We start from the raw sequence: 6,000 nt of genomic DNA on the forward strand, positions 1-6,000 counted from the left end.
GTTTCCGGCGTTTAACGTGTCACGCACCGGAACGTCCCTCTTTGACGGGCCGACAACCGTCCCCCCACCACAACCTGTTGACGTTCGGTTAGGGCAACCGCAGCAAATGCACCGCAAAGTGACCACGTGACGATCGGTTATTGCGACTTCGCGGATCTAGTGACGGGACGCGACAGGTTAGTGACCGCACAATTAGCGTTGTTAGGGCGATCGAAAATGGTCTTGAGAGTAGACATAGAAATAAAATCCTATTGAATTAGGTTCGTTTAAATTCATGCCCTTGGATAGTAAAATAAATAAAATAGAACCGGTACAACATTTGTTCCCGTAGCCGGAACCCGAAACGTAATCTCCCAATGACGACCATCGCCGTTACAATGCAGTTATTCGGTCGTTAATCGTTCATCTGCCGATAATCAGGGTAGGGTGATTGAAGTGCTTCCCATAAGTGTGCCATCGTCGGAGAGTGGCCCGAAATTACACCGATAGCGAAGCGTCACGCAAGTCGTAAACTACGCCTACGGACTACGGCCCGTCAATGGGCAAAGAACGTCACCAGACAACAATCTTACCCCGTCGGGCTACGCATGGCAGACGAAAACTTTACAACCCCCTTTAAGTACCACAACCGCTTATCGTAATCATAAAACGGTGGCTTCACACCCGCGGAACCAACCGGAGTAGTGAGAAATGATTGATAAGGCACGCTCGCGTCAGGTAGATAGCGTAACGTCACCGAATTGGCCGAATCTACGTATGCATATTGCGCTTTTTTTTCCTCTGGTCCCCAAAAGGTTCGTACATTCCAGAGATGACAGTGACATTGTGGCGCTCGGACATTAAATTAATAAAAGTGCATATCTTATCGGAGTCCCGGGTGCATTTATCGGCCCGCCTAATCGAGGAGGACAGCACCCATTATTCTGTATCAGGTCCCCCGGATAGCTTACATTGGCACCTGGCAACATCGGTGGACCCTTCTGACTTACCTCCTTGGTGTGGAATCCGAGGAAGGACAATTTCCTCACGTTGTTGTCCCGTCGGCTCATGGCTTCGCTGCTGGTCCCTTCCTGGTCCCGATGCGATGGCACTGGCTGATGGGGTCTTGTCGTTAACACGCACACAAATTAAATAAATAAACAGTCACACTTTGGCACTGCACAGTTAATTGAGCGCATGTAAAACACTATCCCGGCACTCGGACCGTCTAACGTCACACACTATTCCTGAAAGCTTCGCTCCTTGAAGAAAACATAGACATTAATGAGGGCGCAAAACAATTAACAAAACACTGCAGCGTCTTCTTAAAAAATCTACAAACCAGGCGTTAATTTAAAAGGTCCCTACACGGTGCGTCTAGAACCCAGTAGCCAGGAGCGCACGGAAAAAACGGTACGATCTCGGACCTCGGTACTGCTGCTACTGACCCGCCCGAGCACGATTGGCCACCGGCGCACCCGAAGGAACGTTGATCGTTGCCGATAGGAGGAAGTAGCACTAGAGTGGCGGCCCGCGCGCCACTTCCTTCGCCTTGGGTTCGACCCGATAAAGCGACTCGTGCGGTCAACACCACCGGGCGCCGCCAGCACGGTTCGATTATCTTTTTGTGGGGTGGGCAAACAAATGTGCACATCTTACAGGAAAATGAACACCCGATGGGTCTGAGCCTACCAGTGGTTGCGGTGCGATTAGGGATTTTCGGTTTCGGCGACGTACATTTTATTACACCCGTACCGCCGCCGCTACACCACAAACAGGGACATTCCATTCTGGGGTACGCGTGAATTCAAACGTGTAGCTTTGATTTTTATTGTCTGGTTATATCGGAACGGTTGTTAATGAATTCGTGAAAGGAAGTTCTTGGCCCGAAGAAACGAGTGAAACGCTTAAATTGGATTTAAGATTTCTGATTGCAATTGTTGTCCCAGAAGGTCAGTCGAGCTGTTCGATCATTCTCATTTAGTGGAACGTCAATGGTACTGATTCAAGCAACGTTGGATTCGGAGCACTTTGAAGAACGGTTTGGATCACGGTCAGGATATACGTCCGAGGATAGGTTTTATCACCTTAGAGAATTAGCGATTAAGATAGAGTTGCTTTCCTGGTTACAGCGCGATCGTGGATCGAAAGTGATCTACACTTTTAAGTGCCGGTAGACGAATGAACCCACCATACTGATATTTTTGAACCAAACAATTATTGACTAACAGTCAAATAATAATTCCTGGTTTAACCGGAGACTGAACGGTCTCTTTATGAAATACGTCAGTTCGAATCCTTACATTGCGTTATTGGTTGTGTACGGCTCATTCCGTCCCAACACAAATAAAATCAATTGATATCTCGACTGCAATTTGACAAAACGGGTCATTCCATAATTAGATTTCGATTCCCTCGTGGCTCCGTTACGAAACCCCAAAACCCCGGTTCGGGCCAAAGAAAGCAAAAACGGGCACGTTCTTATCAATTGGCAGTAACAAGAGTTAAGATATGGCGAAATTATTTTTGCCGTATCGCCAAAAATAATAATAAAATTCGCGAATTCGCGAGCCACCAGAATGAGTGCCCAAAAACCCAAGCCCAACGACTGGAAGCACCACAGCATACGGCCTGAAGTGACGTGCCCGGACTAATCCAACCGCCTGACATTTATTTCGATAATAAGTCACCACAACAAATGGCCGAAGGATCGAGGGTGCAACCTGCGCCTGGCGTTGTAAAAGGAAGAGTCAACGAAAATGAAGAACCAAAAGTAATAAAACCGTACGCATCCACAATCACACAAAAGGGGCCAGAGCCCGGGGAAGTGGCAATTGGAGTGTCAATCGAAGATGATTGATTTCAGGTTTATCGCCTGGCGTGCGTGCGTGTGCTCCGTCACGCGTCCACGTTGCTTGCCATTTTGAACAACAATCGTACGCGACCATTGTTGTTGGCCACAGGCCAGGTTCTTGGTACAGGCCACTCTCTATCACTCTTCAGCGCAACAATTGGGATATTGTTGGACGACGCGTCCTCCGGGCCAGGCGGCTCAACGTCACCGGCCGGGGAGGGCGGCTACTCGATAAGGAATGCAAAACGTGCTTCTGTTAATTTCTTGTTCACCCGAATCGTCGATGTTTCGGCCACCCCGGAATGGAGGGTGGTGACGCGAAGCGAAGGGGATGCTATTTACTCCGATCTCCGAGGGACCAACGGGGGGCGGATGCAATCAGTTCGATAACAACAGTAATAAAAGATGAAAATTTAATTTCCCGTCGCCTTTAAACGTGTCCCCACCGTCCAATGTGCGAAGTGTTTGAAGTATGCAAAATGGAACCGTAATGCGCGCGTGTTTACGGAGTCGGCAAGGCGCAGATGGGATTAAGTGGAACCTTATCGCATTACACGCTCGTTTGAGCAAACATCAGCACTGGGTTGCCTAGCCCGGGGTCCAGTATTTGAGGAAGATGGCATAATTTGGAGGACGCGAATTAGATAAAACGTTTTGGGGTTTGGGTCGGTTATGACGCACGGATCCTAATTTGAGCACCTTATATCAACATTTTTTTTTTAATAGTTAAGTCAACGGGCTGATTTGCTCTACAATGGTTCAAATAGTATTTGTAAATACAGCATTTACGCAAATAGAAGAAACTACCATTAACTTTACATCGAAAAAGGGATTTCATGACAAACAGTGAACGTTAAAAGGATCCAAGAACCGTACTAGGTTGTTCATTAAGTTTTGACATTCGATACCATAGGGCGCCGCTACAAGCCTAATTTTTTTTGTTATATTGGTACACTCTTCAAATGAACGTATGTGAAGTTTCATTTCAATCGATCACTTGATTTTTTTTTCAAGCCATTTAATATCGACGTGTCACAGTATTTTAGTCAATGGAAGAAATCAAGTATCGTGCAGTGTTTTAACATTTTTTGAATGGTTTAAAAACAAAGGAAAATTATGAACGAGTATTGAAAATGTATAAGGACTCTTCACCTTTAATTAGGGGGTTTAAAGGGGGTTTTCTGAGTTTAAACATGGTCGTAGTAGCCTTCAAGACGATCCATGTCAAAAAACAGACACAACACCTGAAATCGTAAAAAAAATAAAGGATATCGTACTGGAAAATTATTAAACTTATAGAGATTTAGTACAAGGCATAGCCAATTCATTGAGCAGTATAACCAATTTTTTGAGTGAAGTTTTGGGTTCCTGAAAGCTGTTTGCAAAATGGGTGCCGCATTCGTTAAAACGCATTTGAATGCATGTTTTTCGGCAACATCTTGAGCTTTTTCGAAAGGGTAAAATGGATTTTGTGCATCGAATCGTCACTGTGGATGAGACTTGGGTCTATCACTATGATCCTGAATCAAAACAAGAGGTTAAGGAGTGTTGTGAACCCTTTTCTTCAGTTCCGAAACGACTTCGTCCAGAAATTGACTAAAAAGATGTTAGAATCAGTTTTGTGGGATGCGAATGGAATTTTGCTGGCGGATTACTTGCAAATTGATAAAACAATAAATGTTGATTATTGTTGTAACATTTTAGACCAACTGAAAGCGAAAATTCGTGAAAAAAGACCCGGTTTGCAGAAGAAAAACAATCTCTTTCATCAGGGAGGACTTTCATCAGGGCACCCTGTCAGAAAAGCATTTTGAAAATGGCATGAATTAAAGTTCGAATTGTAGGAGTATCCACCCTATGCACCAGTTTTGGCCATTAGCGACTTCCATCTGTTTTCAGACCAAAAAAAAACGTTCGCGGGAAGTATGTTTCATCAAATGATGACGTTATAACAGCTCTAAAAATATTCTGTGACATGTCGATACTAAATGGCTTGTAAAAAAAAGTAAGTGACCGATTGAAATAAAACTTTACATACGTTCATTTGAAGAGTGTACCAATTCAACAAAAAAAAATCAGACTCGTACCAGCGCCCTCTGGTATCGTGAGCGCCCTCTGGTATCGAGGCGCCCTCTGGATTCCCGAGGCGCCTGGAATAGTTTTTTTATTAAAACTAAACCAAAAACATATTTAATGCTTGTGGTACTAAAATTGATCGAAGGAGGGCAGTTGGACTAAAGAGCCGTTGACGATGACAAATAAACGGTAAAAAACGAAGCATTAGGAGAACGAAAACAGGTCCCACACACGGACATAATACGACTTTTTGCAGCCCGCTCAGATGTTAAGCGTTTCGTGTTAACGATAACATACCTCCTTCTGTTAGCGATACCATCAACTATGGTCAACACGTGGACACCCTCGAGCTCGGGAATCACTGTTCCTCGGTGCGCTATCATCGACTACTGACTGTCGCGTGACCCAAGATAAACGGCAATCGAACACCCGGTAACAGTAGTTTGGCTCCCCGGCAGTGTACCTCGATTAAATCAACCTGTGTCGAAGTAGTACCAGCGGCTCTACACCATGCGAGAACATTGCCCTTTTAAATTTAACAAACAAGCAAACAAAAAACATGCTTCCCGTGTTGGACATTTTTTGTAGATAAACGGTGGTCGCCACCCTACAACGAACCACCGAACCGGTTATCGGTTATCCATCAGCGCCTTGTCCAACATGACTCGTCTCCGGGAGGGTTGATAGCACCTGGACAGCGGCCATGATTGATCGCTTCTAGATCTTCGCCAATGTTCTTCCCACTTTCCCGCCGCTTGGATGTTTTATGATCATTATGTTCAGTGTTTTTGGTGGACTCTTTGCCCTCCTGCAGAAGCCAGAGACATCAGCATGCGAAGACCGGTAGGCAATCTGGGAACGTCGACGGCTTTGGTTCCTTCCGCAAGTATAGATAAAAGGAATTAATTTGCGATCAAAGGCCGTCGCGGTGCAATAAAGTTTGTCCACGCAAAGCAAAAAAGGGGTCTTACTTAATCACACACCGGACGGGAAATTAAATTACGGAACCTTTATGGCGTTATCACCTTCGGTTCTGTTGGGGTGCTTTGGGAAAGGAATGTCCAATTCGGTCACCAAACATTGACACGGGT

This window comes from Anopheles cruzii, chromosome 2, assembly GCF_943734635.1.
Source record: "Anopheles cruzii chromosome 2, idAnoCruzAS_RS32_06, whole genome shotgun sequence".
NCBI lineage: Eukaryota > Metazoa > Arthropoda > Insecta > Diptera > Culicidae > Anopheles > Anopheles cruzii.